Source organism: Delphinus delphis, chromosome 9 (assembly GCF_949987515.2).
Source record: "Delphinus delphis chromosome 9, mDelDel1.2, whole genome shotgun sequence".
NCBI lineage: Eukaryota > Metazoa > Chordata > Mammalia > Artiodactyla > Delphinidae > Delphinus > Delphinus delphis.
Genome location: NC_082691.1, coordinates 29,629,778 through 29,641,460, shown reverse-complemented (window position 1 = coordinate 29,641,460; position 11,683 = coordinate 29,629,778). Strand labels below are relative to the sequence as shown.

General features: G+C 40.3%; 1 protein-coding gene across 1 annotated transcript in view; it reads left to right on the top strand.

Moving 5' to 3' along the window:
• Positions 1–264: 264 nt before the first annotated feature.
• Positions 265–11,683, top strand: part of SEMA3D (semaphorin 3D) — a 209,660-nt gene continuing 198,241 nt past the window's right edge. The window contains exon 1 of the mRNA XM_060020342.1: positions 265–474. The gene's annotated coding sequence lies outside the window, so the exon portion shown is untranslated. The remainder of the gene's footprint in view (positions 475–11,683) is intronic.

The following is an 11,683-nucleotide window of genomic DNA, read 5'->3' as shown; positions in this document are numbered from 1 at the left end:
GGGAGGACTGGCGTGCGCACAGGGGAGGGGGGCCGAGGGCTGGGGGAGGAGATCGGAAGGGGAGAGGTAATCCCCGGCGTTCTGAGCATCCCCTTTTTAGAAAGACTGAGTCTCTCCCGGGACAGCTGCTGCGGTCACACCACAAACTTAAAAGCCGCCCTCCCGCTCCGAGCGTGCCTTTCCTCGCCACCCTCGCCTCCCCACAGCTCCAGCTGGTGCCTGGCTCCGCGCCGCTCCCGGCAGGACGCTCGGGGGGCAGCAGCGCCCCCTGCCTCCCGGCCTGGCCTCTGCGGCCGCAGCCTCCACGCTCCGTCAGGGCCGCCGGCGGCTCCGCGGCTCAGCCAGGGCTGCCGCTCAGAGGAGGTCGCGCCGGTGTACCGGGTCGCCGCCTCACACGCCCACCGCCTGCATCCCCTTCCTCTCTCCCGGAAAAGACAGCGGGCACAGAGAGAGGGCGAGAAGAGTTCGCGGCAGGTAAGGCTGGTTTCGGGTCACCTGCTGCTCCGGTGGGAGGACCGCGGTGGCCAGTAGGGGTGACTGGATTTTGGGGGTGGTCGTGGGTCCGAAGTGAGAATGCCGAGCGGCCGGGAGATAAGGCAACGTTCTGGGGCGGAAAGAGCGCTCCGGAGCTGACGGGAGTGGGCACGCGGGGGGGCCAGACGGGGAACTGGGCGCCGAGGCGCTGACGGTACGGGCGCGCGGCGCGGGGACAGCGTGGCGGCGGGCGCAGTCTCCGCTCGCCGCCGCCGCTTCCTCAGCCCGAGCTTTCCGCGCCGCGTAAAGTTTTCCTCCCGAGACGCGCCCGGGAACTTCGCTCTCTCTCTCGCCCCCTCCAGGGCCCTGGCGGCCGCGAGCGCGTCTGAACGTGCCCCGTGGCTCCTCTGGCTGCAGGTTCATTCGCAGACGCGTCGGTGAGGACAGTCTGGCGAGGATTTGACCAAGGGCGTCTGCGCCCTCACTCGCTCCTTTTCCCGACGGGCTAGGGGGAGGGGACGGGGATACCGTGGCGGCTATTTGTGTTGTGGTGCTTTTGGGGAGGGATGGGCAACGCCTTTTTCCCTGTGAGGGAACCGCGACGCTCCGTCTGACGGGAGCGTGCATCCTCCCAGACTCTGAGGGCAAAGTTGGAAGCAGACACCAGCCTCAGAGCTGGCTGACTGGGAAAGGCGGCTCCTGCAAAACGTACTCTTGTGGGGGCCGGGCATCCCTCCGTACCCTCGGCTTGGCTCGCTCCGAAAAGGCCCGGATTTGACTCCTGCTGGGAATTTAACCGGGTGGATTTAACCCCGCCGGTGTTTCCCCCCTGCTCCCTCATCACGCGCCTGGAGTTGACGCGTTAATGGGCCGCCCTGGCAGCGCCCGGGCCGTTTTCGGCACCGGCTCATTTTCCTTCCCTCACGACTTGAGTTCAACCTCGTGGACTGAGTTGCTTTGCTTCCGTCCCAGCGCGCGGGGGGTACTTGACAGGAGGAGGAGGCGCCGCACTCCCGCCACCAGGCTGGACTCGAGGGGACTGGACGGGAGCTGCGCAGCCAGCGCTTGGGGCCGCTGAGGTCCCCAATTCCGAGTTACGGAGATTGGAGTTAAATAGGCGAACTTTTCGCCGTTTAGCCCCGAGCGAAGCCGTAATGAAAGGCAAATGTCTCTACGAGAGCTCTTCTTTCCCCACCAAAGCCCCTCCCATCCTCCCTTAGCTTGTCAGTGGTGTCTGCAAGAGAAAAAGAGGGGGCGGGAACGGAAAGTCTCAAATTTAGCCGAAAAGGTTCTCCTCCCCTGCGGGGGCGCGGGGTGGGGCGTGCTCTCTAAAGGATGGAAAGGGTTGAGGGGGAGGTAAAGGGAGACGGGACGAGACCCCTCCTGGGTCTGGTGCTGCTGTTGTGTAACCATGGCAACCGCCAGGGCACGAGCGGTCAGAGCCTTCCGGGTTCTGCACGTGGAAAGAAAAATGTGAAGGGTGGGGAAGGGAGAGAATCACATGTCATCACTCCAGTGTTGCCGTCGCTTCTCGCTCTGTTCTGAGGCCAGAGAGCCAAGAGGATGAGCAGGAAGGGTCTGGGTTGGATGTGAGCAGCCCCAGACAGGAGTTGCTTTAACTCTGTCCCGCCTCGGAGTCACTGAGGCTCAGCCGAGTAGCTAAAGCTGGCCAGAGGGACATCGTTGGTAGGCTACAAAGTGATGGTTCAGGTCAGGAAGATGGGAAAAGGCCTTGGCCTTTGAAAGAGAAAAGGCCAGGAAATACAGGAAGGTGATGTGGGAAGAGATATGAATAGCGTCAAGAGGAAGCTGAGAGACAGTAAAATGGTACTGATTTGGACTGCCAACATTTCAAATGGAATTTGCCCATTATGAAATGAAAAATTGGTGGAAAAGGGAAGGGACATTTATCAAGTACTTCTTGCATCCTAGGTACTTTGTACATTATCACGATTAATATTCTCAGCAACACGATATGAAGTTTCATTATTTTGTTTGTTTGTTTTTTAGATTAAAAAAAAAAGCAGAGACACACAGAGAGTTAGAACTGTGTGCTGTCCTATTTTGGCTTTTGCAATTTTAAGAAAAATCATAGTTCTTAAAAGTGGTATCGGTGGTTACGGGAGTAGACAAAGCAATTATTCTCATTTTCGAGGTGAGAATAATGAGATGTAAAGGTGTGTTAGCTGATGCGTTCAAATATAAGCTAGTAAGGGGCAGAGCTGAGACTGGAACTGTTTTACCTGGATTCAGGTCACCTTTTAAGGGCTTCAGGCAGCCTTCCATGACCCCACTTAAAGGGAGGACCTTTCTAAGATCAGTTGATGCATTATCTGTATATTATAATTTACAGGGTAAGAACCCCGAGAATTTAAATGGGAGCCAGGGTTGAGGATGGGTATGGGTCACATGAAGTCTGTAGGTCAAGGATCTTATGTACATGATATTAGTAATCTATATTTATAAAGGTCTTCTTGTACCTATAGGAATTATTAGTGGCTTTAATAATGTTTATAAAGGAAAAATGAAAACAAAAGAAACATTTTTCAAATAGTAACTCCATGGCTGCGTTGAGAAAATTTCCTGAGATTAACGAAGTTTTCCTTAGTCTACTTACTGCCTTCATGACCTGAATAACTACAAAGTTACTTCATATTTTGGCACCACTATTTCACCTTTGTAAGAGTTTGTGGCCCATTCACTTGGGAGGAGTAATAATTTGACTCCTGTTACCCCTCCTGCTGACTCTCTGAGAGGGGAGGTCAAGGAAAAAATGTCTGGCAGTGCAAAGTGTTTTGGAATTATTAGGAAACTATAACCAACACTAGCAGAAACTAAGGGTAAAAGGTAAAGAAATAATTATGTATCTTTTGCCTTTTTGCAGAATTTGCCTTTATAGTTACATCTTAGTTAATGAATTTGCTTTATAATTTTGCATGGGAAGAATGCACAAAGTTAAACTGTATTTTTAATCTCTTTTGTGTGTGTGTATGTGTGTGGGGAAGGGCTGGTAAGGGTGGGAGTGTGAATTATTTTTGGTGTCAGGGAAGGTCAGGAATATAAACAATTACAAAGGCAGAGGAAGCACATGTACTGTTTCCAGTGACAGGGTAACAGATCAAATATAGGTTTGAACTTGAGTCACCAAGCTGAATTACTCTCACATCTTTTCTTTTCCAACAAATATGTTGTTTGGGGTTGGAGTTAAATTAAGACAGGATGTTTTGTGGTGCTCAGTTCTTATTCCTCATACTGTGTTCTCGTTCCATTGGATGGGTATTTGTTAACTATCCAAAGGTTTATCACAGACCTGAAAGTGTCTCTGAAGGTGTCCTCTGGAATTGGTAGGTATCTCTGTGGCCCAGTGTTTGTTTTCTGCTTAGACAGAGTACTGGGTGAAGTCATCCCCATTTTTATCAGGTATTAAGAATATCAACTTCTCAGTCTCAAGGGGAAAACATTCCAGTTGGTGATGATTTAATGAATATTAGTATGTCTTCAGATTGTTTGTTATAGCTTCATTATTTTAGAAAAAAACGTGACTGAACTTTACTGTTCTGTCTGGGAGATGTAATGCTTTGATGACAAATGTTCTTTGGGGAACATTCTTATCAATTAATAAATGATTTATTTAATAAACATGAGTAACCATAGCTCTGTTTGAAAAGTTATTCTTTCTGTATATACCTGGAGCTATATAGATAACCTAGGTAAAGTAGTAAATATTTCGACTCAATAACATAGTCCTTAAAGGAAAAAGAAACATTCGCATTTGTGAAATAAGTAGTAATAACAACAATAACAATGACTGACCATGGGCAACACTTGTTAATCACATAACTTGCTACCTCAAAACTTAGTTAAAAAATACTTTCTTACTCTAGGAAATCTTGGCCAAAATTCCTTTCTATTTTTATATCTTCATCCTGCCTTTCAAGTTCTAAGTTTTCAGTCATTTGCTTTCTTATGTTGTTGTTTATGATTCCTAACCGGATCGTAAGAGCCTTGAAGGAAGGACTTGTCTTCTCTAACTTTTTACACCTTCAGGTTAGTGCAATGCTAAACATATTTAGACACCTAACAAATATTGAGGTATAATTACTTACCGAGCAGTTAAGAGAGTGATTTTTTTTTTTTTGTCTTTGCGGTACGCAGGCCTCTCACTGTTGTGGCCTCTCCCGTTGCGGAGCACAGGCTCCGGACGCGCAGGCTCAGCGGCCATGGCTCACGGGCCCAGCTGCTCCGCGGCATGTGGGATCTTCCCGGACCGGGGCACGAACCCGCGTCCCCTGCATCGGCAGGCGGACTCTCAACCACTGCGCCACCAGGGAAGCCCAAGAGAGCGCTTTTGAATCTCTTTGTTGCCTATCAAAGATCAGCTTAAAGACCTTTGGTTTTATACTTTACATTCTCTGAGATTTTAGAGAGGAGAGTTTTTTCTTTTATATGAGTTTTACCCTTTCATAGAAAAAAAAGTTGAGAAGCTGTTTTATCATGATGCATAACATAGAGCAATATAATGATCATGTGAAATAGGGTTTATAAGAATACATAGTAAAAAGAGGCATATTACAAAAAGTTACATTTTATTTTTGAATTTCTTGTATTTTTTAGAAGGATCTAAATTAAGAAATGAGAATCTGCATCATCTGTGTCTGCATTATTTCACCTTAACTTTAAGTACCTAAATAATAATTAGAAAGAAGCATAAAGCTAAATTAAATTCACTGCAAACAAGAAATACACTGAGAAGAAACTTGAAATTATTTTGAAATTTCAGTAATAATAATGAGGTGTACTTAAATTATTAGACATTCACAAATATAAATTATTAAGGACAGATAGTTAAGTGCTTGAAAAAGTTGCAATATGTAATAAGATATACTGTTTAGATTTTAAATGATTTTGGTGACTTTTAATCTATCATCATTAATATTTGATCATTTATTTCCACGTTAATGATGATATTTAATAATTTCTAATAGTCATGAACCAGGATATCTTTAACTAGCCTGCTAATCTTTTGCTGGTAAATTTTGACAGTTTGCTCATTCTTTTGCCATACTCAATAAGCCACAAATATTACCCTCCCATAAAAATGTATAAAATAAATAGAATTAAGTTACCAAGTGTTCACAGAAGAGTTTGTGTCTCTCTGAATCTGGTATCCTTTTAAACATATGGTGTCTTCTGCTTCAGAGATTAGAAATGACATACTTTATGTCTCTTGTTTCTTCTATAGGGCATTTAACAATATAACTTCGACATTTTATGTTTTTAAGTATGTTCTACTAGAAAATCACAGGAAAAATGGGAACATTCGCTGTATTTTTCTAATTAAATAGAATCAAGCATTATTAAATGGGACTATAACTACAAAGAACAAACTCGAATAAAAAAAGCAAACAGTCTAGATTATTGACCATCTTAAAAGAAATACAGTATTATTACTTTCATGGAAAATAAATAAAATTGTATAGATATATAGATGTGACATTATTAATCTACCATCAGATAAATGTCCAATTTATTTTTCCTATACTAATTACGCATTTTACTTGGTCTTTTGTATATCTTAAACTGCTTTTAAGGATTATATTGTTATATTTGGTCCTAAAATGAGCCTATATAGCTGGTACCTACTGAGTTAAATATATAGAGTTTCAAGCACATTATATTAGCAGAAATTAGACTAATAAAATTGCTCAGTAGAGATGTTGTCTGGATTTATGTTAGTGAAGAGACAGAGATGTAGTATAGTTTATGCATTTAATATCAGCATGTATGAACTGCTTAAAAACAATGTTCACAGAAAAGTACCCTCTTAAGTTGCTTACATAGTCCCATAGAAGCCTTTTTAAAAACATGTTATATTGACCGCTGAAGCCATGCCTCATGATGTCATCTCAAGTTATGTCTAACTAATCTGTTGGCTTTTTTTTTTTTTTTTTGATGGAATGTATAAAATCAGTGTTAGGCTTTTACTCCTCCTTTTTTTGTTTTTTATCCTTCTCATAAAGAGCAGTCCATACATAAGACATTCAGGCATTTCTTGTGTTTTGGTATTTGCTGTTGTTGCTTTCAGATAAATCTTTGTTTTTTACATCTGAAATGGTTGTTCTACGAAAGAAAGAAGTGTTTTCTAAGGTAAAAAATGAACACCATTTTTACTTGGAGGAACGCTTTCAATTTTGAAATATAACACTTCATTTCAATGATAACTATTTGGAACTCTCAGAATTCTCAGTTTACTTGTAATACTAAATACGAGGTCAGTAGAAGTTGATATCATTGGGTAGGCCAAAAGGTTTGTTCCTTTTTTTCCATAAGACGACCCTAGTAGCACTTAGTTGTCTTTAACTTCATTCAAAACAATTTTGTTAGATTGTATGTGACAGCTGTGATATCAGCGTGCATTTAGAAAAAGACTTATCAAAATTGGTGAATTTTGCATAGCCATTTTAATATTGAAGACGGAAAAAGAAAAGCAACATTTTTGGCATATTATTCTTTACCATTTCAAGAAAGGTAAAAATGCAACTGAAACGCACAAAAAGATTTGTGCAGTGTATGGAGAAGGAGCTGTGACTGATCGTGTCAAAAGTGGTTTGCGAAGTTGCGTGCTGGAGATTTCTCGCTGGACAATGCTCCATGGTTGGGTGGCCCAGTTGAAGTTAATAGTGATCAAATCGAAACAATAATTGAGAACAATCAACGTTATACCATGCTGGAGATAGCCGACATGCTCAAAATATCCAAATCAAGCATTGAAAATCATTTGCACCAGCTTGGTTATGTGAATCTTTTTGATGTCTGGGTTCCACATAAGTTGAGCGAAAAAAACCTTCTTGACCATATTTTTGCATGCGATTCTCTACTGAAACGTAATGAAAACATTCTGTTTTAAAAACAAATTGTGACGGGTGATGGAAAGGAGATACTGTACAACAATGTGGAATGGAAGAGATCATGGGACAAGCGAAATGAACCACCACCAACTACACCAAAGGCTGGTCTTCATCCAAAGAAGGCAATGTTGTGTTTATGGTGGGATTGGAAGGGAGTCCTCTATTGTGAGCTCCTTCGGAAAACCAAATGATTAATTCCAAGTACTGCTCCCAATTAGACCAACTGAAAGTGGCACTCGACGAGAAGCATCCAGAATTAGTCAACAGAAAATGCATAATCTTGCATCAGGAGAATGCAAGACCGCATGTTTCTTTTATGATCAGACAAAAACTGTTACAGCTTGGCTGGGAAGTTCTGACTTGTCGGCCATATTCACCAGACATTGCACCTTCAGATTTCCATTTATTTAGGTCTTTACAAAATTTTCTTAATGGAAAAAATTTCAATTCCCTGGAAGACTGTAAAAGGGACCTGAAACAGTTCTTTGCTCAAAAAGATAAAAAGTTTTGGGAAGATGGAATTATGAAGTTGCCTGGAAAATGGCAGAAGGTAGTGGAACAAAAGGGTGAATACGTTGTTCAATAAAGTTCTTGGTGAAAATGAAAAATGTGTCTTTTATTTTTACTTAAAAAACCGAAGGCACTTTTTGGCCCACCGAATAATTTGCATTTTCTTGTTGAAATGGGGTGTACATTCTTTTAGAGCTTTTATTTTTATAGTAATGATTTTCATTACAGATAAAATTCATGATCATTGCTGAACGACTAGTAAACACAGATAAGCATAGAGTAAGGGCTAGTAAGAATTTATCCATAAATGTACTACACACAAATATATATATTAATTCTTAGCTTAAACATGAAATTTATTTTAAAAATAAATTTTGTATGTGACAGCTAGTGCCTAGATCTCATTTTCTAACATTATTTTCCAGTGAAAGGAACCAGGGATCCTCAGAGAAATAGCTGATTCTAGGACTGGGGCAGGAAATGTATGTGAGCCTGGATCATCTTGTGCCAAAAAATAAGTGTTCCAGACACCCACATACACTCACCACACCACATATGCACAATGACAGAGGTATGTCAAAGGGTCATAGGAGCCAATTAAAAAAGCTCCCAATGGCCAAAGCTGGAATAATATGAGCAAAAAAAAAAAAGTATTATTGATTATAACCCAAGGTATAAAATAAATATCCACGAGACCATGCTGCTATAAGTAAATGATGAATAAATTAATAAATGAAGGAGAAGAGACAAATCTCCCATCCAGTAGAATTTCAAAACAATTTATGTAGATACTCTGCCCTCAAGGAAGGGGAACATAAAACTCCTTACTTCTGAAATGAGTTGAGCATGGTCACTTCCTCTAAAGAGTACTCAGGATGGTAAGGAGGGAGAGAATACTTTACAGTGAATAAACCTAGCAGAGACTGTCTCAGCCAGGTGATCATGGTCAACCTCAGTAGTCCTAAAGCATGTTGATAATATGTGCCCTTGATATGAGGGATGAAAAGAACACTGTCCCTCTCAATCTCTCTCCCAAAAACCTATAACCCCCATAAAACCATGTGAAAAACATCAGACAGATTCCAGTAGAGGGACAGTCTACAATATGCTTGACCAGTACTCCTCAAACCTATCAAGATCATCAAAACCAAAGTGAGCCTGAGAAACTATTGGAAGCAAGAAGAAGACAGAGAGACACGAACTAAATGTAATGTGGTGTCCTGGATGGGATCCGTGAAAAGAAAAAGGACATTAGATAAACACTAGTGAAATCAGAATAAATTATGGAGTTTAGTTAATAATAAAAAGTCAATATTGGTTTATTCATTGTAACAAATGTCCATACTAATGTAAGATGTAAAAATAATAGGGGAAACTAGATGTGGGTTCTCGGGGAACTCTCTGTACTATCTTCTCAATGTTTTTGTAAATCTAAAACTGTTCTGAAAAATAAAGTCTATTTTTAAAACTTGTATTTGAAAGCATATAGATTAACCATGGTGAGAAACTGTATAAAAGGTGAACCATTCTCTGGTCAGAAAGGTTAATGCCATTCAATTTATTCTCCTAGTTCAAGGTGCAACTATTTTACCTTTTTTTTTTCTGTTGATACTAAATATAGTAGTTCTCATTATAATAAACATGTATGTTGAATTAGTTCTCATAATTACTTATTTTTCAAAATAAAATGTATTACTTGGATTAATAAAAATTTTCAGATCACCATTGTGGGAGGTTCTCATGCAAAGAAAGCTATGTATCAGTCATGTCTTATAAATCAATCTTAAATATTAAAAGAGAAGGCACACTTTTTTTCTACTTCAGTCTTTGCTATTTTATTGATATTGACAAGATCCATCCTCTGTGCCAGATGTCTTCAGTTCTACATGATGATTGTGCTTTCAAAATTCTTGCCAAAATGGCTCAATGACTATGTATTCTTGTTTCTCCTCTTTGAATCCCAAGGACATCTACTACATTAAGTATGTTAAAGATTATTTCCTATCAAATGTTATATGTATAATACACTTACCATTGCTATTTTGAAAATTAAAAATATACCTAGGAGGCTTCTACATCCCCTCAAATTCCTAGAAGCTGAGACTTAGATGTGTTCTAGAAATGTAGATATGGGCTGCCATTTTCCTTTCTACATGTGTGTGTGTTTGTGTGTGTGTCTGTGTGTGTGTTTTCAATGCTTTCCCTCACTTTATGTATATACTTTCTATATATAAAAATCACATATTATTCCTTCTATTCCCTGTGTTACAAATCGTTGCATATTTTTTTTAAATCTGAGTTTTATTCTCTTTTAGTAATAAGCTGTCTTGCTTACTGTTGGACCAAAAGTCCTGTCATTTCACCTTTCTTATTGAAGCTTTTATACATGCTGATGTCATTTTTTTACTGTTATCTCATATTTATAATTATTTAACAATTTCCTGACTCTGTGCTTTACACTTAACTGCTTTTTGTTGAATTTGTGCTCTACCGTGGCAGTTGTTGAAAAGTTTAAACTTGCTTCCCCCCCCCCCCCGCCCCGTTTTTAGTTTGTGAATCATAGCACACAAAAAACACATTTCAACAACTTGTTCGGGAAAAGCCATGGAATTCAATCCCAGAATATGTGACTAAAGGGCCTCTTTTTTGGTGATACCCCATTGAACTTCCTGAAATAATAATAATAATAATAATAATAAGTATCTGAAAAAGACTCAGATCAATACAACTAATATGCTCTGGGATATCATTGGAATCTTAGATACAAGGTTTTCATTTTTGTTACACAGGAGAATTGAGTACAATTTTGAAAAGAGAGATCCTGCCTGTGATAATTTAACTCAATCAAAAAAAGGAACGAAGAAATATAAAATTCTGACCAAAACCTTTAGAAATGCACATACCTAATTTGTATAGTAGAGATATGTGTGATCTACATTTTTGCATGGACTACCATTGTCTCCTTTTTTATTTCATATCAACATATTTTCAAGTAATTGGTGACTTATGAATACATAATTATAACGAGTATTATTTTTAAAAAATCGTTTCAAATGAAAATAATCATCTCAAATCTCATCAATTTTGAGGTTTGACTCTCCTTATCAGAAGACAAGTTTTTTAAATAGTGAAATTGTATACCTATTAACTTTACCCTTGACATATGTTCTGATTCAAAATTCATTCTTTTGGCCACATAGCTTCTGTCTTGTAGCTTCAGATATTTCCTTATCATAATCAAATTAGGGTGTTGTAAGTTGCTTTCCGAGCAGGTTGGTAGAAGGTTAAAGTAGCCAGACTATTCTGTCTGCAAAAGTATTTTCATGATGAAACAGTGTAAGATGAGTTACGTATAATTTTAAAATGGAAAATTGATATCAATCAATAAATTATTGTATCAACTTATGAAGACTTTTATCACCAGTAAAGTAGCTGTTCAAAAGCATTTGTACTGGATATACAGATGAGAGAATAACATTTTCCTTTCTTTGGCTTGATTCATATTTCACAGAGCCCTGGGGATTGTTGTCTGAGACTACACTGTGATAAGGTTTGGCAGAGACTGTTCATTGTTCAGGTTTTAAAAAGGGCAAGTTGGGCTTCCCTGGTGGCACAGTGGTTAAGAATCCACCTGCCAATGCAGAGGCCACGGGTTCAAGCCCTGGTCCGGGAAGATCCCACATGCCGTGGAGCAACTGAGTCCGCAAGCCACAACTACTGAAGCCCGTGCACCTAGAGCTGGTGCTCTGCAACAAAGAGAAACTACCTCAGTGAGAAGCCCGCACACAGCA